Source organism: Tamandua tetradactyla, chromosome 13 (assembly GCF_023851605.1).
Source record: "Tamandua tetradactyla isolate mTamTet1 chromosome 13, mTamTet1.pri, whole genome shotgun sequence".
NCBI lineage: Eukaryota > Metazoa > Chordata > Mammalia > Pilosa > Myrmecophagidae > Tamandua > Tamandua tetradactyla.
The window spans coordinates 82,711,832-82,734,109 of record NC_135339.1 but is presented as its reverse complement, the minus strand read 5'-3'; the positions used below and the strand labels follow the sequence as shown (position 1 = coordinate 82,734,109).

The 22,278-nt window shown below is 39.8% G+C and overlaps 1 pseudogene; it reads right to left on the bottom strand.

Moving 5' to 3' along the window:
• Positions 1-4,439: 4,439 nt before the first annotated feature.
• Positions 4,440-6,302, bottom strand: LOC143653267 (proline-rich protein 3 pseudogene; annotated as a pseudogene).
• Between the last annotated feature and the right edge of the window lie 15,976 nt (positions 6,303-22,278).

Genomic DNA, 22,278 nt, shown 5'->3' with positions numbered 1-22,278 from the left:
TAGCAATCTGATCTCCGTCTGTATATAAATTATATGTGTATTAGTTTTCCAGCTGCTAAAACAAATATTATTCAATAGATTGTCTTAACAACAGGAAGTGATTGGTTCATGGGTTCAGGGGTTGGATGGCTTACCTTCTCCCAGAGTCAGTATCAGTATTTTCTGGCTGGCTAGCAATCTTAGGGTTCCTTGGCTTTTCCATCACATGGCAATACATGTGGTGGCATCTTCTTTCTCTTCCAGGTTCTGTTTACTTCCAGCTTCTGGCATTCCCCCTGGCTTCTCTCTCTGTGTCCACTTTCCTTTAATCATAAACCATATTGGATTAAGGCCCACCCTCACTCAGTTTGGGCACACCTTAACTAATCACAACTTCATACATCCCATTTACAAATAGGTTTACCTATAGGACTAGGGGTTGGGACCTGACATGCCTTTTGTGGGGGACATCCTTCAATCCCCAATATCATGTAACTTAGCTGTATTAGTTTGTTAAGCTGCCAGAATGCAATATACCAGAAATGGAATGGCTTTTAAAATGGGAATTTAATAAGTTACAACTTACAGTTCCAAGGCCATAAATATGTCCTAACTAAGGCATCCAGAGAAAGACACCTTGGCTTATGGAAGGCTGGTCTGGGAAGGCACATGGCTGGCGTCTGATGGTCCTTGTTCCTAGTTCTGTTGCTTCCAGCTTCTGATGCCAGTGACTTCCTCTCTAAGCATCTGTGGGCCTTTACTTAGCTTCTCCAGAACACAACTCTGGATTCTGGCTTGCCTAGTATTTCCTGCGAAGGCACATGGCAGTGTCTGCTGAACTCTGCCTGTGTCTAGGTATTTATCCTCTCTGTCAACACTCCAAGCATCTCCTAACATCCCTGTCTCTGTCAGCCTTGGAGCAATTGTTCTTCAAGAGTCTGCATCTGAAGTTTCTTCAAAATGTTTCCCCTTTTAAAAGACTCCAGTATGTTAATCAAAACCCACCTTGAACAGGTAGAGGCACATCTCCATCTGACCAAAAGGCCACACCCACATTTGGGTGTGCCACATCTTCATGGAGATAATCTAAAAAGAGGGTCTCGCCCACGCTCTTTGGGGGTGATTTAATCAAGAGGGTTTCTACCCTACAGAATTGAATCAGGATTAAAGGACATGGTTTTTTTAGGGTACACAACACTTTCAAAACAGCACACCAACATATTCTCAGGTTCCAAAGATTAGGTCATAGACACCTTTGGGGTGGCATTATTCCAGCTACCGCAAGCATTAAGCTAAATAAGATGTGAACCTTTGTTTCATGACTCTTACAGTCAAGTAAAGGTAATATAATGAATTCCACGATAATAATGGCCCTCAACAGTCATTGAGGGCTTGTAAAGCACCATGCTCTGTTCTGAGGAATTTATATAATTCACTCAGAGATTCGTGACTATATTAGTTTGTTAGGCTGCTGGAAAGCGGTATATCAAAAATGGAACTACTTTTAAAAGGGGAATTTAATAAGTTAAAAGTCTACAGTTCCAGTGTTGAGAAAATATCCAAACAAAAGCACCAACAAGAGGTTACCTTCACTCAAGGAAGGCTGATGCTGTCTGGAACACCTCTGTCAGCTGGGAGGGCACCTTGTTGGCATCTGCTCATCCCTGGCTCCTAGGTTCTCTTGCTTTAAACCTTTGTTCCTGTGGGGTTCCTCAGTTTGCTTCTCCAGGGCTGGCTTTCATCTCCTGGCATTCTTTGGCGCTCTCCAGGTTTTGGCTTACTTATTTCACGGGAAGGCACATGGCAAAGTCTGCTGGACTCTAAGCATCTCCACACATCCATGTCTCTGTTCTGAGCTCTCTCCAAAGTGTTTCCCCTTTTAAAGGACTCCAGTAAACTCGACAAGACCGACCCTGAATGGGTGGAGGCACATCTCCTTCTAATCAAAAGGTCACACTCACAATTGGGCATTTCACATTTCTGTGGAGATAATCTAATCAAAACTTTCCATACTGCAATATTGAATCAGGGTGAAAAGAAACATCTGAGCCCACAAGGTTGGATCAGGATTAAAACATGGCTTTTCTGGGGCACATAACATTTTCAAACCAGCACAATGACTTACAGTCCCAAGTTTTACTGGAACAAAGACATGCCCATTCATTTACATGTTGTCAATGGCTGCTTTTGTGCCATTATGTCAGAATTGTATAGTTGTGACAGAAACCATATGGCCCACAGAGCCTAAAATATTTACCATCTGGCACTTCACATGAAAAAAGTTGCCCAAAGCCAGTATTAACTAATTGAATAATACTGTAAAGTCTGCACTCTTTTTATGATCCCCATTTTACAAATTAGAACCTGAAGCACAGAGATGTATAGCAACTTGCCTAAGATCACACAGCTCACAAGCAACAGAGCCAGAATTCCAACGTTCTTAATAACACCTCTCTCAAACAACCATAAAGTAAAGCCCCATGCATACATGCCAATGCATATGCTACAAAGAAATTAGAATACACACAGTGTGGACAGAATGAATGAAACAGTCCTATAATGGGCTCCATCTAAGTATGAGGCATTGTTCCAGACACTTATGAGTTTTGTGAGAACTAATAAGAATTCTATGTAAGCATTATTATCCTCATTTTAGAGATGTCAAAAATGAGGCTTAAGTCCCCACAGCTGGTAGAGGCAGAGGCAGCGGCAGCATTCAAATCTAGATGTGTCTGACTCTGGCGAATCTGCTCCCTCTGCACCATACACAGAAAATGATACTTCCCATATGGGTGATCAAGGAAAGCTGCCTGGCTGGTTAGGTTTGAGGTGGACTTGAAAGAATGGCTGGGATTTTGAGAGGCAGAGCTGGGAATGGAGAATGGGGTATTCCAGGCAGACAGAAAACATGAAACAAAGCTTGGAGATGAATAAAACCACCAGGTATGGTTGGTGAGTGGTGAGGAGGCTGGTTTGGCTTATTAAATAAGGGAGCAGCGGGAGGTGATACTGAAGAGACAATGGTGCCTAATTGAATACCAGGCTAAGGAGTGTAGTTTGTGTAGCTTTCATTCTGTAAGTTGGAGTTTATTTGCCAAACTCAGGGGATGGAATCTAAGGTGATGGTAGAAGAATGGAAAGAGAAGAAAATAGTAATTTTGCTAAAGAAGAATCATAGGATGTCCAAAGAAAAGAAAAGAACAAAAAAAATCATGGGTAAAGAGAAGTCTTTGAGCCAGGGGGCTGGCTGAATGGGGAGAAGGCGTAGAGATGCCATGGGTATAAATAAGGAGCCAGGAAAAAAAAAGCCGATTGTGGCAGTGGAGATGAAATGGCAGAGAAATAGCTATTTTGGCTTTGGTTTTGTGATGTTCAGGATCTCAGCATTATTTCTGGTTGGGTATATCCCATTTAGAGCTGGAGACTTTCAAATAGAGCCAAGGGAACATGCCTGTGTTAGAAAAAGAGGTTTGTGAGGGGAGGTGATGGTAGAAGCTATGGAACCCGATGGCTTTTCTGGTATAACACTAATTCTATGTGACCTCCGCAAACACACACAGATTCTACGGGTCCTTTCCAGAATTATGTTTGAGTTTATGAGTGAAGACCACTGCCTCACTTTTATAACATTTTACACATGCCACTTTTCCAGGGTCCCCCAAAAAAGCCCATGTAGAGCAGAGAGTAAAATCAGGTGCTCTTCCTCCAGTGCTCATTCCTCAATATTCCAAGGTAATGCTTCTCCCTGGCTCTTTTCCTTCGCCCAGAAACAAAGGTCAGTCCTCGCAATTGGCTGATGCAAAACCAGAACCAAATACATCCTTTTCAGGGTCGTAATGGCTTATCTTTTCCTGTTTCTTTTCCTTTTCCTTGCTGTTTATTACAAAATGCTTGCCCTGCTCAGATAGGACAATTAACTGATCAGCTTATGGGTGGATTATTAATTTTTGTTTGAATCACTGCCAATTTGTTGAACAGGTTTTACTTTATTAATGTGCATTCATATATGTCATCTTGGCTTGTCCGGTGAGACTCATTTCATTTGGAGAAGATATAGGACCATTCCAATTTCACAAATGAAAATAAGCTGAGGCAGAAATGTGGCCTACCCAGTATCACTCAGTACCATGCTCTTTCCCCAGCACCTTAATTTCCAAATCAGTTCCCAAAGGCCAGTGAGATACGCTGAATATGTGAATGCTGATGGAATAATTAGGTTTCCACGATAATAGGTGCTCTAGACCATGCACTGGTTTTCCAATAAAGGTGTTTTTAAAAGAATGCCACCATAAAACTCTATAGGGAAGATAATATGACCTTGATTGACTTAGAAAATTTTCTCTTTTGCCTTGAATTTCACAAATACAGAAGTTTTACCCCAAGTGCCAGATTTTGTATTTGTATTCCCTTGGTTCTTTTTTTTTTTTTTTTTTTTTTGCTCGTTTCCACTGTGTTTATTACTAATATAAAAAAATGTTATAAAGAAAAAAAAACTCATTCTCAGTTCTCCAACAACTCTCAACCCTCCCTCTTGCCCACACAACTATTGACCCATTTCCCCAGGGCCAGTTCCAAATTGAATCTGTTCATTGCTGTTTTCACAGAAAACAACCAGTGCCAGGGATGTAGGAGAAGAGAGCAGCAGTACTGTCCAGATTCCACCCAAAGATAGACCAGGTGGAGATTCACAGATTTCAAATGAAAGGGTTGGTGGCCTCACAATGACACAGTCTAACTAAAATGGGCTGGAGAGAAGATAGGGTAGGCCCATCAGAAGCTTTAAAAGATGTTTCATGGGCCTACTTCAGACCCAGAATGACTGATACTGTGAGAAAGGGGAGGACCAGGGAGGCAGTCTCATGGAAGTTTCACTATTCTCCCATGTTGGGAGGTAGGGAAAGTCTAGAGGGCACCAAGAGCCTCATTCATTTTGGCAGATAACTTATTCTAGTGTTGGGAAATCACAAAAATGTCACAGATACTAAGAAAAGCTACGAGGGGATGCACAGTTTCACAAAACACAGTGATCACAGACCACAGCGGTGGGGATCATGCTACGGACGCAGAAACTACAAAATCCAAAAGCAGGGAGAGTGGCCTTTCAGGGAATAACTCTGTACCAGTCATTCAAATTAGACCCCAGGCCAGTCAACCTGGTTAAGTTTCACAGAGCAGCTGACAACATTGCAGGTAGGGTATATCACATTAAAAAGGACTTAAAATAAGTAGCTAGAAAGGAATGGTAGGAAACTGATCAGGGCTCTCAGGAATCAAGGGCAGTACTGGGGGACAGGTGGACAGATGCACAAGAAACAGCACCAACAAGGTTTCCTGTTCAGCAGTCACTTGGCGAGAAGAAAGGGGATCCAGGAGGCAGTTGAAGGGAGCAAAGATGGGGTCCTGAAGGCGAGTCTCTCAAGGCTGGATCAGAAGAAAGAGCGCACACTGCGAAACACAATTCTGAACCCCAAATGGGGAGGTGATGAATGAAGGTTGGCATGTCATTGACTGAGGGTGTTGGGTGAAGGGCCTCACAGTAGCCATCACAGGGAAATACATGGCCGCCAAGTCACAGAGGGCTCATTCCAGCCTAGATGGGAAGGCACAGTTTCACAGAGGAGGTCCATTGACGCCTGGGTGGTAGAAGGCACAGAAGTCCTCATATCGACAATGGCCCTTTTTGGCAAAGTGTCGGCAGACAGGGCGGTCAGATTTGTCTTCTATAACTTGGGGTCCATCCTTAGGTGGGCAGGTATTCTTGATAAGTGACCAGCTTTTAAGCCTTCGAGGGTTTCTCTGTTCTTTGTGAAAGCCTCCTCTGGAGGGGCCCCCATGGCCTGGTCCCGGAAAAGGAGGTTCAGCATTGGCTCCCCACCAACCACGACCATAAGGGCCAGACCTGGGACCTGGGCCTCCCCGAACTGGGCCCCTACCCCGGGGAGGAGGTGGGAGACTCAGCAGGGGTGGAATCATTGGTCCCCTTGATCCTGGAGGACCTCTGTTAAGAGCTGACTTGGGGTCACCAGGCTTTCCATTGGCCATGGGGGGAGTGCCCAGAAGGCTAGGTGGTCCGATAGGACTCCCATCCTCCTCGTCTCCAGTCTCATCTCGCTCTGGCAGTGGGGTCTGTGGCGGGTGTGGCTGCTGCTGATTCTGCTTCTTTCGCTTCGGCATCGTGGCTGCGGCAATGGCTGCCGCGGGATTTGGAGGGCAGTGAGAAAGGGGCACACTAAGATTCTGTTTCCGCTTCCGGGAAGGTTGGTGGACAGCGAGGATGAGGCTCCCGCCATTTCACTTCCGGAAGGCTGCAGGGAACCTTTACTGTAACTCCATTCTCACGTAAACTGCCTCCCTTCGTCTTTACTAAACATGGCGCCAATGCAGAGTATTCTCTTTACTGCGTTTCTATATAGTCTTAAAAAAATTTTTCCTCTCTTCTCCCGCGGGAAAAAAGCCAACACATCCAGCTCCTCCCGGCGTGTCACAGAGTGGAGAGCCTTTTTTCCCTTGGTTCTTTTTAAAATGTCCTTATTGACACTTATTAATAAGAACCATATGTTCTAAATAATTCCCATGTGGTTGACTGATCAGAAACAGCTCACCAGTGTAATAGCATGACAGCGCCTTCAAAACACATAGATAGAGAAAGAAAGGCTTCCGGGATAAAAACAATTCTCAAACTAGATTCTGTTACACTGAAGCAAGAGAACACATTTACGAATTCAAGCTTCTGTATTTAACAGATGACTTGTATTCCTTCAAAGTGAACCAGCTTTTCTGTGTCATTTTAAACAAAATTAAATGAAAGGAGAGATAGAATAAAACACAAAGGGAATATTCCAATGAGTCAACTGGGTGGGGTGAGAAAACAGGAATTTATCCGTCCATTACAGGCTCAGCAATCACCTGGCATGATCCCTCAAAGCACACGGAAGGGAGTCCAAAGTCAGCTTTCTAATAGTCGAGGTCATCCAAAGATTAAGGGTGCATCCTGGAAGGTGGTGAGCTCTCTGAACTCTCACTGGGGGTGTTTCAGGTTCATCTAACTTGCTACAAGGATAATTCAAGAATTATAGGGAAGCTGGACCAGGTGGCTTTGGAGATGTTTGAATCATAGACCCTGAACTTCGGTTTCTTCCTCTATATATCAAAGCTAATTGTATCTGATCTAAGGATTGTCGTGTGGATAGGATGATGCATCTCAACACTTAGCCCAGTGAAGGTGCTGCCCTTTCTCCCAGGGATCGTTGGCAGTTCTTTGATATTAACTTGTCCTTTTCTGCTTTCTGCAGACACCTGGAGCCAGGTTACAGTGAAGAGAGACACCTGACATTGTTACTCAAAACGAGGTTGAAAACTCTGCCCAGCACAGAGCAAATAGTAGCAGTCTTTGTTGTACTGGGCTAGTGCAGAGAGCTCATAAAAAAACAAGACCTCAGACTACAAGTTCTTCCTTATTCTGGAAACATTTTCAGTTTGCGCCATGAATCAAGAAGTCTGCATTGAAGACATAGCAGAAGCTTCTTCGTGGGAACACAGCCGTCCCCAAATATGCTGCCTGACGCCTGCAAGTTATAGCCTTTATACTTCCTTGCTTCTTAGAACTCCAGAAAAACCCTCCAACTCCCTAATTACAGAGTTTGAAACAGGTTTGTGCAATCATATCCTGACATCCCCCAATAAGGAGGCAGGAACACCAGGGGGACACGACTTTTTTTTCCCAACACAGAACTGGACTGTGTTTTTGTAGGAATCAAGCAGCCACATGCCAAATCACCTTGGCACTAAATTTAAGATTAACTATCTCTGGTTTGTATTGCTAGGCAATGGGATTAATTAATCAAGAGAAACATCTCCGGCTAGTTTTCCCAGTGTGGGTCTTGACTAGTTAGGAGCCATTAGTCCCCATGCTGTGACCTGCAGTATTATTTTTCAATGTCAGGTTAAATCAGAAGCGAAGCTCCTTTAAATAAATGCATCAAGTTAATAACACAATGGAGAAAGAAATTGCAGGCAGAGATTGCAACCCAGAGCCACGTAGCCGTTTCTCTGCAAAATGAATCTTGGAAAGCGTATGGATCTTGAAATCCAAGTGAAACTAATGTCTTGCACAATGAAACACAAAGGAATTCTTTGCAGATGGATCAAGTGAATGACAGGATCTTATTTTCCTGCAAAATAAGGGACGTGTCCATTTTATCACACTCAAGCTATTTTAAGACAAAATTCATTTATTTCACACTCTATGAACCCAATATAGAGCAGACTGCATTTATAAGCATAGTAGAGATGAGGTTTAAAAACATCATCTGGAGTCAGTACTAGAGTTTTATTTGCATATCAATTCTGAAAATTTTTGAGATGTCCTAGGTTATTTCTGGACCCAGTTTGCTTAAGTACCCCTGGGACCCATTTGGCGGGGAGGAAGGGGTGAAGAGGAAAAGGTCACCTCTACTCTGGGGTTTTTACTTGGTCTTCCGGAAAACTGAGTTCAGACTTTACCAAGGGGTTGATGTTTCTACCCCACAAGAGTCCTCGGTGCATATTTGCATTGTGAGAATCCCCTGCAGATGCTGGCTACAGGATATGCCTGTTTCTTCTCTCGGGTGCACACCTACCGCCTTCTCCTGGTCCTACAGTCCCTCCTTTCTGTAAGGAATCCACTCTGATACAGCACCCCTCCCCTCCCTATTCCCAGCACAAGGGTAGAAACAACCTGAGTCAGGACCCTCCGTCTTTCCTGGGACCTTCCTGCTGGGGCTGTCAGGGAACAGTGAGTCTTCTGGGATCGCTAAGCTAACAGAGTGTGTGTCTGGGGCTGGGGCTGACATCTCGTTCATTGAGTGGAGGAGCCGCTCTGAGAGGTGGGAGGATGATGCCTGATGGTATTATGTAAACCTCTAGATACAACCATACCTGAAGCCAGATACACACCCCCTAGACTCGCAAGTTATAAGAGCTAACATGTCTCCTGTGCTTAAGCAATTATAGTTATATTTCCCTTACTTAAACCAAAAAGAAAAAAGAAAAAGAAAAGGTAAATGACTATTATACTGCATACTGAACACTGAAGGAGCAGTTAGGGATGAGACACTGAATGGTCTTTTCAGGTGAAATACAGGAGGTCCTTGAAGATCTTCCTTTGCCAGGTTTATGTTCAAAATCGAGCTGACATGAAGGGGGCGTGCAGTAGAGGGGACCGAGGTCAGCTTCTTGGATCTGTCTGTGGATACAATGCTGAAGAAGAAACCCTGATGTGGCCTGCAGCTACGCTCTAGAGTAAGAAAGAGGGCACCTATGGAAGTAACAACAACCGGAATTCCCAGCTCCCATGGGAAGCCTGCCATAGGCTCTGTAATTTTAGGAAAATAAAGAACCAGGCTGATTCATTGACCAGGTGCCAGCAGCATGTAAGTATCTTGACCGTATGTAGAGCCCAGAGTCAAAAGTCCCTGGCAGATAAACCCTGAAATCCAGAAACATCAGTCTCTACAAGAACATCAACTAGCTGCATCCCCTTACCCCATAATGTCAACACCCCTTTTCAGTACGAGAAAGCTAGAACTGTCAAGTGAGAGGGAGGAGTTGTAACAGTGAAGATAGCATTTAACAAATGATTGTAGCTACTGAATCACTATATTGATATTTCTTGTTAGTCTCTAGTGTACCAGAACAGCTAGAAGGAAATATCTGAAACTGTGAAACTCTAAACCATACCATACTTTGAAATTTGCTTTATACCTACTTGTTAAACTATACTTTGACACTTATCACTTTTCTGTGTATATATTTCACAATTTAGAAAGTTTTTTTTAAGAAGTCCTTGGCAGTAAGTAGAAGTCCAAAGTTAGCACCAATCTAGAAGCAGAAATCCAAGCAGCCCGAAGACCTGGAGTTGAGAGCCCTCCCTGAGAAGGCACAGTGAGAAGAGCAAGACCCCAAAGTCGGAGCAAAGGGGTACTGAAGTCAGAGGCTGTAGGTTCAAGTCCCAGTGCTGATATAGGACCTTAGGAAAATAACCATTCTCAGCTTCATTTTTCCCACCTAAAAACTGGGTATACTGACAATAATAACTATAATCAAAACATGTGCCTGAGTCTGTTTTTATCTCTACTATTAGAGTTATATACTTTCTGAATTGTGGTATAGTCATCCATTTATTTGTCTGTCTCCCATACTAAGCCCAGTGAAGTCCAGAGACCATTGCACTTATCTCTGAAACTCAAAATTATACACTTAAAAAGTTGAGGAGATTAGGCAATGCATATCAAAGCACTTTATATCCTGCTGCACACAAGACTGTTGTATAGCACTACCAGCCGGAAACAAAATCAGAGACCTGAACAAGACTGGAACCGAGTTACTGGGCCTGAATATACCAGCAAAGATCACACAGGGGAAAATAAGAGTCCTGGACCTCCAGGGAGACTTGATACTGAAACTCCAAGATATAGGACTCAAACCCTTCCTGAATAGGAATCAAATTAGCCCAATATTTTTAGGGAACCTTATTTGAGTGGCCCCAATTGAAGGTATAAAAGGGTTATATGCCCATACCACACCCTGAAATCTGTTCTAATTATTGAAGTATGCTTTGAAATGTATTGTTTTTCTATATATATGCTATTTTTCACAATAAAAAATATTTATAAAAAGATTACAGGGAGTGGGCTGGGAACCAGGCACCTTGTTACCTTGAATAACCGTAATTGCTACCATGGCTTTGGAAACACCTACCAGAAATACCTGAGATTATGACTCAAGCATCCCTACTGTCCCAGTACTTGTCATCATTGATGGAGATGGGGGTCAGTTTCCACTGGAGAATGTGTAACTGTTTGTACTTTTCATATACAGTTTACTCAGGAGAATGAATCAGCAGCTTCCTCCAAGTATCTAGGTATTGAGCTGAGAAGCTGCAGATGGACAGGCAATCAAGAGACAAGCAATCCCTGGGACTTCAGGTTCTCTGGCAGGGAGAGGATAATCACAGCACATGGAAATCACTGAACAGTCCTGCCTAAAACCTTGCCTGCACTTTCTAGCTTTAGCAACTCCAGTTCAAACTCATTTGCTTCCAAAGGTTAAAAGTAATTGCATTTCATAAAATGTCCGGGCATTTTGCTTTGTCTTCCCTCCTGTTTTCCAAAAACAATTGCAACAAAATTACACCTCTAAGTATTGAACCTAATAAAAGCTTTTAATATCTCATTTGGGTTTACACATAACTTTTTCCTCTTATTACATTGTATTGTAATTAATAGGATTGTGTTAGATACGCTAAACAATCTCAAAGCTCAAACAAAGATGACTGTTTTCATTATTTTTCTTCTTCATATTCATATATTGGTGTCATCATAAAATACATCTGGGACAAAAGATTATGACTTTTTAGTGCAAAGAATCTATTTCTTGATTCTTCTTTTATAAAGTTTGATTCACTTTCAAAGAACAGCCTGAGCTCATATCCAATTGACCATGAACATTTTATTCATTAATGTCTTCTTTACTCAGATGATGATGCTATTGCATTTGGCCAAAGGCAATGACAAGACTTGTGGACCAAAGTTAGTAAATGAAATCCATAAAATGAAAAGGATAATAATAAAAGAATATTGACTTTTTTGTATAAAAAGTGGTCACATTCCAAAGTTAACTGCAAGATATATTCAGGCAAGTAAGAAATAAAAGAAAATACAAGAAAAACAAGACAATGGAAACAAAGAGATTTAAAGGAGATAATAGAATGAATCAGAATTTTCACTTTTCAATAAAGTTGATATACCCCAAATAATATGAAACTTCTGACAAGTAGTTATTTTCTTTAGCTTCAGTTTTTCACCTCTTATCTGTAAAAATAGGCACAGCAATCCCTGCCCAATCTGTTTGGAAAGACCTATGAAAACTGTAAAATTGAAGTACACAGGGAGGCAGCTGAATGACCCATTTTGGATTAGGGCTGAATCTATCAGTATAATCTCATGTTTAGCCTAATGTAGACACAAAGAAATATTTACAGATATGTGCATATACACATACTTTACAATTGCACTCTAGATGATAAATTTGTTTCCCACAGTGGTATGGGTTAACAATTCCAATACTGCTAACTCTGCATGTATCCTGGAATTAAACAATCCAGTAAATAGATTTCAGATGGTGGGAGCCAGGTTACTCACTACTGGTGTAGAAAATTAAATTAAGCCAGGGAAGGAGTCAAGAGTGATTCATATGGAAATGAATTAAACTTAGAGATATTAGTATGAACTCGTTTTTAGCTTACTTAGACACAGATAGTTACATATAAAAATATTTATAGATACTTATAGTGGACCTGGAAAAAATCAATGAGCACACCTACTGCCTGGATTGTGGCTTCTGAATACCATTCTCCAGGAAAAAGAACCGGGGCTCCTTGGATAAATGGTTGATTCTAGGGCAGGGGCAGGGAAGATGCAAGAGTAGCCTGGAGTATCTTGTAGGGCCAGAAAGTAAAGATGTGCAAAAAAAAAAAAAAAAAAAGCAATGATGGGAATATGTCAAAGAGACACAGAAGCCAACTAAAAGAGCTCCCAATGTCAAAAGCTGGAATAATTTGAGCAACACAAAAAAAGTGACTAATCATAATCCAAAGTATAAAATAAGTAAGTCCACACTGAAATAAATGGTTAAATAAATGAGCAGCTCCCCACTCCTTAAGTGTGAGCTATGCATAGTAACTTCCTTCCAAAGGAAACACTGTGGAAAGAAGCAGGGGAAAACTGTAACTTTACAGTGATGAAACCTGACAAAACCCCTCAGCCAGTTGGTCAAGGTTAACAGTGATATACTAATAGTTTGTTCTCTTGAGATGATGTGACAAATATATGCTTTACCTCTGTGGTCTTCCCACACACCTGCACACACACACACGCAAACCTACATAACCCGGGTTTAGTCATGAGAAAAACATCAGTCAAATCCCAATTAGGAACATTCTGCAAAATATCTAACCAGTACTCCTCAAAACTGTAAAGGTCATCAGAAACAAGGAAATCTAAGACACTACCTGTTGGGGATTGAATAATGTACCCCACAGGGCATGTTCACAACTAACCTCCAGTCCTGTGGATGTGAACTCCTTTATAAATAGTATTTTCAAAGATTCTGTTAAGAGAAGGCCAAATTCATGAGAATTTGTAGGTTTGTCCAGAATGATGTCCTGATAAATCCCAGAGTGATTTGAACAGTGAATAAAAAGTATTTGCATAGTCCCCTTGCAGGAATGGTGAGAAGGGAAAATTCAACTTTCCCATTTGGAGGAGGCCTGATATTCTCACAAGCAGTGGGGACAACCAAATCAATAGGCCAAGCCCTCAATCTTGGGGTTTGTTCATATGAAACTTATCCCTACAAATGATAGACTAAGCCTACTTAAAATCAGGCCTAAGAGTCACCCCCAGAGAACCTCTTTTGTTGCTCAGATGTGACCTATCTCTCTCTCAGCCAACACAACAAGCAAACTCACCACCCTCCCCCTCTCTATGTGGGACATGACTCCCAGGGGTATAAACCTCCCTGGCAATGTGGGACAGAAATCCTAGAATGAGCTGGGACTCAGCATCAAGGGATTGAGAAAACCTTCTCAACTGAAAAAAGGGAAGAGAGAAATGAAACAAAATAGTGTCAGTGGCTGAGAGATTTCAAACAGTGAGAAGTTATCTGGCGGTTATTCTTACGCATTATATAGATATCCCCTTTGTAGTTTAAGGTGTATTAGAGAGGCTAGAGGGAAGTGCCTGAAACTGTAGAGCTGTGTTCCAATAGCCATGTTTCTTTAAGATGATGGTATAATATCTTTCGCAAAATGACTGTTTGATTATGAAAACCTTGTTCTAATGCTCCTTTTATCTACAGTATGGACAGATGAGTAAAAAATATGGATTAAAAATAAATAAATAATAAAGGAACAAATGCTAAAATAAATTGGGTAGAGGGAAATACCAGTGGTCAATGAGAGGGAGGGATAAGGGGTATGGTATGTATGAGTTTTTTCCTTTTTTCTTTTTATTTCTTTTTCTGGAGTGATGTAAATGTTCTGAGAAATGATCATGGTGATGAATATACAGCCATGTGATGATATTGTGAGCCATTGATTGCACACCAAGTATGGAATATTCATATGTTAAGAATGTTCGTGTTTGTATGTAGATTGGTTTTTTTAATAAAAATTTAAAAAAAAGATAAGGCCAAATTGAACCAGGATGGGTCTTAATCCAACATGACTGGGGTCCTCATAAGCAAAGGAAATTTAGACACAGGAGCACAAGCCACAGGAGGACAGAAGAAGCAGAGATTAATTGCCAATCAGCCGCCACCAGAATGCTACAGACTTCAGCAAAAAGCATGGCCTGCCAATATGTTGACTTTGAACTCTTAGCCTCCAAACTGTGAGATGATGAATTCCTGTCATTTAAGCCAGCCATTTTGTGGTGTTTGTTATAGCAGCCCTGGCAAACTAAAACACTGCCACTGCAAAGTGGAGTCTGAGAAGACATGACAGTTAAATATAATGTGGCATCCAGGACGGGGTTCTGAAATTAACAAAAGGACATTGGTTAAAAACTAAAGAACTAAATAAAAAGTGGACTGTAGTTGATAATGATGTATCAGTATTGGTTCATTACTTGTAACAAGTGTACAATATGAGCGATAGAAGGAATAATAGAAGGAACTGGGTGTTGGGCTATAAGGGAACGCTCTGTACTATGTTCCCAGTCTTTCTGTAAATCCAAAACTTCTAAAATAAAATATTTATTGTAAAAAATAAAGTAAAAATGTAAGATTGTGGTCCTATTTTATGGAGGTTCCTTCCAACAATTTTAGCGGTTTTATTCCCATATCAGCATGCCTTTTTTTATATGTTCAGTTGATGGATAACCATGATTGTTCCAGGTTTTTCTTTAATATTACATTCCTAGCTCTCGTTTCCCAACCTACATTTTTAAAATTACTTTTCTGATCCTACATAAACTCTTTATACTTGTCCTTAGCAAATTTCAAGTTACATTTATAATGTATTTTTCCCTTATTTTTTCCTAAGCCATCTTTAACCCTATCCTTCCTATTTCCCTCCAGCATTCCAATCCTAGCTTTGGTACTTCCATTACTTAGTACCATAGACTAAATATTGATATATCCACAGAAGCTCTTTGGCTCTTCCACCGTTCAGTAAGAAGACAAGGATGCTGGGGAAGTAATACACTTGAAATGTTCCAGCTATTAGTCCCACAGGACAATTGATCTCGTTCCTGGGTTGGCATTGAAAAGCCTAATTCCCACATGGGAAAAGGATCAAGAAGCTGTTCAGGTGGTGTGATCGCTTAGTGGAGCTGTGGTTATGTTGTCTCTGAGTGTTACCAGGACGAGCAATCATTGTTACATCCACACAGCATCCTTCCACATGTTGAAAATAAATAAGACTGAATATACTCTGTCAGTCCTTTACAATATTTGACCAGATTCTCTTGAAATCAAATAGGGGTAGAGATACTCCAATTCAAATCTGTCTTACAATTTAGTTAACTTAAGCTTTTAATAACCTATGTAATTTTCATCTTTTTAGAAGGTTAGGGGTGATGAGGACACTACAAATTTTGAATGGGCAAAGTTTGCAGAATTTACAAATGAGCATTCTAGTATAATATGACTTCCTATCACTGGATAGATAAATTATAAATGCCTCAAGTAAAGAATAGGATATCTAATATTCCTCAGCCACTGTGAATTCTGGAACTTTTCAACAAGGAAATGCTTTTACCCCTAAGAAAATAAATATACTATTACCAGTACATATTCATCAGCCACAAAAGTAGAAAATTACATAAAATCCACTTCAGGATCTCCAAAGGGTCTCTAGGGCATGGTTTCAGTCCATGTCTCATATTTACAGTTTTTTCAGAATTAAGTGAGGTACAGGTGAGGCATAAGCTGGCCACATTATCTGCCATTCCCCTCAGATTTCCCATCAGTGTTTGTTTAATCGTGCAGCCAATTTGTCTTTATTGTGATTTTTGTTTCATGGAGGATTTCAGCATAAGTCCACTTAAGATTATGTATACCATCTGGCAGATACCCGGGTTCTCTAGATATTACCCTCATAGTTCTTACAACCTAACCATTTCCCTTGTTTCTTTTCAAAATTGAGGGGAAATATTTGCATTTCTATGATGGAGACCTTGAACTTCTCCATGTATTATCTTTCTATTCTATAAGAGGTCTTTGTAAAGGTACTTTGTATAGGTATGTTTAGAAGGATGAACTGCTAATGCATTTCCTCCACCTCTTATACCAACTTTTTCCTTGTGGACTGCTACTCTTTATGACAGCAAATTCTTTGGATAGCAAACTTCTTTGTTTCCTTGGCATTGCAAAAACACTATCTGTTCCAACAATACACAAACTTCCGTGCATAAATTTACCCAGAGAGGACCAAAACTTCAGTCCTTTGAGCCAGTTTAGCTTCTGGTAAGGGATGGATTTAACAAGAGAGTCTGGAATAGTTATTGCATATCCAGCCTTGTGTTATCCCTTTTTGTTTTTAAGATAAGATTCATTAATACATAAGATTAGGTCAGAATTGTCACTGGAATATCTGAAAGATCTATTCTGGGTATGGACACTTTTCAAATTATAGAAACATAAGCATGCAACTTTTCATCATTGGTTAAGGTTTTAATAAAGCTGTTGTATGGTGAGAAAATAACCTTATTTTATAAATAGTTAATTGCCCAGCCAAAAATTTTTTGTTGTTTTCAATTAGAAATAAGGATTGTGTGGCATCAGATACTATCAGATTTGAAGGTGATCTTAGTCCAAGATCTGGAAATGTTTTGATTAATTTCGTCAAGGATGCAATTGCTCTGAGGCAAGGAAGATAAGGTTTGTCTACTAGACTAAGAGAGAGGCCACAATAGGAGATGGGGATTTTATGCATCTCTAGAGTATAGCTTAACAATACATGTATATACTAAAAGAAAGGTTCATGATAATGTGAGAATAATCAATCTGGACTCTTGAGAATGTTTCCATTTTCTGCCTATGATGGAATCTTTTGCTCGTAGGAATTCTGAAGCCACAGCAAATTCTTCAGTTCTTTTTCAAATCATATATAGTGTGTGCATTCTGTTGTTTAAACCAACTATGAGTTTTATGTAGGAAAATTTTCAGAAACTTCTTCAGTACACTCTGTCATTTGCAAAGTAGACCCCTTATTTATTAACTATGTTGGTATTGTGTCACAGAGAAGAAAGGAGTTTTCTTCTGATTATGACCCCCAAATAATAATTGGGATCTGGGATAGAACTCAGGATTGTTAGAAATTCCTACTACTTAAGTAGTCTTAATAGCCAAGGCAAATAAAGTGTATATACTCTCCAGCCTTCTATAGCTTGCTGGATATCTTCAAGTTTGCCTTTTAAAATTTAGTACCTATTCCAGCAGGATCAGACATTTTATTTTAACATAAATCTACTCTCATTTTCTTTCTTTTTAACTTATAATCAGTCAACTGGCATGCTCTCTAATTTTGCAGACAATTTTAATATTATACTCTAAGGGATGTGTCATCTGTGACAGGAATACTAATGGTAGATATGGGTAGTGGATTCTCCCTTGGGAGTTTAAAGAAGAAAGCGGGAATTGTTGAGTGCTAATATTTCCCTCAGGATGACACCATTGGACAGATTTAGGGTATTTGAGCTTTTGCTTCTTTGTTAATATGAGCATTGGTTCTTGCAATGGTCCTTCTCTTGCAATTATCTACAGGTACATTTATTCATTGGTTTTTTCAGTCCCATTTAGGTCCCTTTATATTTCAAGGGTGGTTGTTTTATCTGGAGATCCAGAAGTTTGTTTTCAATTCTAGCTTTTTTCCTTTCTAAGGGTCTTAGAAAATATTTAGCCATATGTAAGAGATCCTTTAAATTGACAATTTCTCATTCCAATGTATTTATTTATGAACCAATCTATTTCAGGTCTAAAATCCATTTACAAAAAGAAAGAATGAGACTCCCTTTACTTGGGCTACCTGGTCTAACAGAATATTGCTTTAAAAAGTTCCTGGAGTCTCTTTTTAAAGTCTCCTACTGATTCATCTTGGCTTTGTTTGCATTTTTGAATCTTTGTCCAATTTCCCCTATGGGAAGTTTTCTGCAATGACCAGATGTAGGACTCTGCCCATTTTTCTTTCCCTGTCAAGGTCATTATTAAATTATGCACAGCTGAGCTATTTAAATCCTCTCATGCTCTCTCCGGCCCTGCTGCTTTTAACCATTTTCCCCATGGGACAAGCAATGAAATAAATTAATCCAGAACAATAAGTATTTAATAAAATCCCAAATTCTGTAGCAAATTTCTGTTGTCTTTCAAGGGTTAAAAATCCTTAATTATAGCCTAACTCAACTCTAAACAGTGGTTGAAATTCAATTTCTATGCATCTAGTATAGAATGGTCTATTATTTTATAATGTGATTATCTTTTCCTAAGAAAATCCTAAATAAAGAGTAATTCATTTAGGAGGTCAGAGGAAGGAGCAGAAGAAAGAGAAGTATAGAATGGATGGGAAGATAAAGCATAAGAAGAAGGTGCAAGGAGGGTGGGTTCCAAATAATTTGAACATAAGTTAGAGTTTTTTTGAGAAAGAATAGCCTTTGTTTTGAGGACTCCTTGGGTTACCTTTTTTTTTTAATTATTTTTTTATTTTATTTTTTTATATACCAAAAAACATGTAACAAACGCAAACATTCCTATTTTGATCATTCTGTTTTGCATGTATAATCAGTAATTCACAATATCATCACAGTTACATAGTCATCATCATGATCATTTCTCGAAATATTTGCATCTATTCAGAAAAAGAAATAAAATGAAAACAGAAAAAAAAAAGTATACATACCATACCACTTACCCCTCCCTTTCATTGGTCACTAGCATTTCAATGGGTTACCAATTTTAAACAAGTTAACTAATGAAACTTTTAATGTCATTATTTCCTAATTTTTTTATAATCTTTCATAAATGTATTAATTTTGACAAGTCGAAAGTTTCCCCAAATGGGCATTTTTGTTTGAAATAAAAAATATGTTTGCCACATACCAAGGTAAGCCAAATTAAAATTACAGCATAATTTCATGTAGGAAACAGTTCTTCTTAAGGAGAATAACTTTGACGTAGAAAAATCCATGAAAAAAGAGGCCTAAGAAGGAGTCAAGCAGACAACTACCAAATATTTATTGACCTCAGAATACGAACTAAACAAAGCAATGTTCTTTCACATAATTGACTTAACAAATGGCATCTTCATGGTTTTGAAGGGAATCCAAGGCAAATTTTGAACAAGGGCTTTTGCACAAACTGAGCCGAGTCTAATGACCACAAGCCATTAGTCTTCAAGTCTGGCTTGGATTATATGGGAGGCTTGTTGGACCTGTGCCTACATCCATTCCCTGTGGAGCTTTTCCTTAAACAGTCAACAGACACAACACAATCCTGTAAATTACAAAACCACATTAGATATCATTGTATAAATGGTCAAACAAATGCAAAATTGAAACAATCAGTGGAGGAATAAGCAGGTTAATGGCAAAATGATTTAACATATAGTTCGCCTACAAACCCAGTTTGTATGTATACTTAAGTATATACTTAAGCCTAACTCTTTAACCAAACAATGTACCTACAAACTAAGGAGTCTAATTACCTTATAATTTATTATGGGTCTGATGACCTTAAAAAAATCCTGAGATATAAATTATAGAATATAAAAAAAATTCAAAGAAGTCAGAGATTGAAATAAGTCAGAGTCTGTAAATTGAAATGTCAGAGATTGTTTGGTTACAATACTAGGATAACAAAATTAGTTCAGCAACAAGAACTCACTGTAAAAGTTAGTACTCAAATCATTGTTGAGACAGACTTAGCTGGTAGCAAATGCAAAGGACAGATGGAATTTGGACAAAAGGGCCCTAGTAAGCACATCTGTTGACCCATGGAATCCATGTGTTCTAGTTTGTCAGCTGCCAGAATATAATATACCAGAAACGGGACAGCTTTTAAAAAGGGGATTTAATAAGTTGCTAGTTTACAATTCTAAGGCCAAGATAATGTCCCAATTAAAACAAGTCCATAGAAATGTTCAGTCTAAGGCATCCAGGGAAAGATACCTTGGTTCAAGAAGGCCAATGACATTCAGGGTTTCTCCATCAGGTAGAAGGGCATGTGGCAAAGTTGCCTAGCTTTCTCTCCTGGCTTCCTGCTTCATGAAGCTCCCCCAGGCATATTCTCCTTCTTCATTTCCAAAGGTTGCTGGCTGGCGGACTCTGTGGTTCTCTCTGTCTTGTGACTCTGCTTGGCTCTGCTGTGGTTTTCTCACGGCTCTGTCATTCTCTCCAAAAGCTGTCTCTTCTTTTATAGGATCCCAGTAAATTAAGCAAAAACCACCTGGAATAGGTGGAGACAGTCTCCACCTAATCAAGTTTAATGCCCACACTTGATTGAGTCACATCTCCATGGAGATAATCTAATTAAAGTTTCCAACATACAGTACTGAATAGGGATTAAAAGAAATGGCTGCCTTTACAAAATGGGATTAGGATTAAAACATGACTTTTCTAGGACACATAAATCCTTTCAAGCCAGCACATCATGGAATGATACCAAGTGAGGGTCTGCAAAATTATTTTGGTGGAACCTCCAGGATTATCAAAGTATAAGACCATTACTTAAAACCTAAAACTGAAATGATAAATGTATTACCTACTCAAGTACAGGATAGCTATGCTGGTCATACAAACCTCCTTTGAGCAAAGCTAACTGCTCAACTTCTACACAGAAGAAAGCAGGAATGAGAAGATGTAGCCTTAGATAATGTGTTTACTGCTGGTTGCAGATGCACCAATGGATTGACATGGGCCTTAAAAGTGTGATCACTGGAGTGAGTCCACTGCCAACTGACCAACTTTGAAAACATCATGTTGTCACCGACTGGTTGGCTTCCAGAGCTATGTGCACTGAAGCAGATTGCTATTGATTAATTGGACATGTTTCTAACCAGTTCTGGTGTTTACTGGTTACCATGGTTATAAAACTGCCAATCTTTTCTTGAGAATGAGGGAACTTTTTGTTCAGTCTCTGCCACAATTCCTTGACAAGACTCACAAAGAACCAAAGGGAAATAATATTACTAACTTCAAATAGATTATATCCATCTCTTCTCTTTGTCTCTGTGACCCACCACTATTTCCAATGGAAATTAAATAGATCTGGCTAGGCTTGCTTTCCACAGAATCATGTCACTTTCTCTATTGCCTCTTCTGATTTCTAGGCAATGGCTGATTAATGACATCTTTTTGCTTATTACTATGGTTCCTGGCATGAATGATGACAAAATAGATAGTTTGTTTTTTCCTGGCTCATCCTATTGTTCTTGTTTTTCAAAGGAAACATTTTTAACTTCTCAGTCCTCATGAATATCTATTGCTTCTCATGGCTTCCTCTAAGCAGCAGTCAGTGCCTCTGTGTTCTTTGGTCAAATCTATAAATATGCAAGTCAAAAATTTCCCATGATGTGAATATGCCCAACTTTTCAAAACTGGAACTTGCTAGATGGGTGATAGGACATATCCAGGCAAGATCATAAAAAATGCACAGCTGCATTAAGTGCTAAAAGGATTTGGAGGTGAAAACAACACTGTGCCCTAGGGAACTGGGTAAAGCTTCACAGACAGAATAGGACTTGATCTCGTTCTGTTTTAGTTTGCGAAAGCTGTTGGAATGCAATATGCCATAAATGGGTTGGCTTTTATAAAGGAGATTTATTAGTTGTAAGTTTACAGTTGTAAGGACATAAAAATGTCTAAACTATGGCATCCAGAGAAAGATACCTTGACTCAAGAAAGGCCAATGTCTATCACATGGGAAGGCACGTGGCTGGCGTCTGCATCTTCTCTTGGTTTCTGGTTTCAAATGGCTCTCTCAGCCCCTATGGATCCTTCTGGCTTCTGGTTTGCTTAGTATCTCATGGGAAGGCACATAGTGACATTTGCTGGGCTCTGCATCTCTAAAGTCTGTGTCTAGGTGTCTGCTTTCCCTGTCAGCACTCCAAACATCTCCATCAGCACCCCAAGCATCTCCAAATGTCTGCATCTATGTCACTTCTGGTTCCTGTCTAGCTTCGGTTGGCTCTCTCAGCTCCTGGTGTCTGCTGGGGCTTCTGCATTTCCAAACATCCGTGTCTATATCTCTTCTGAGTTTTCTCCAAAA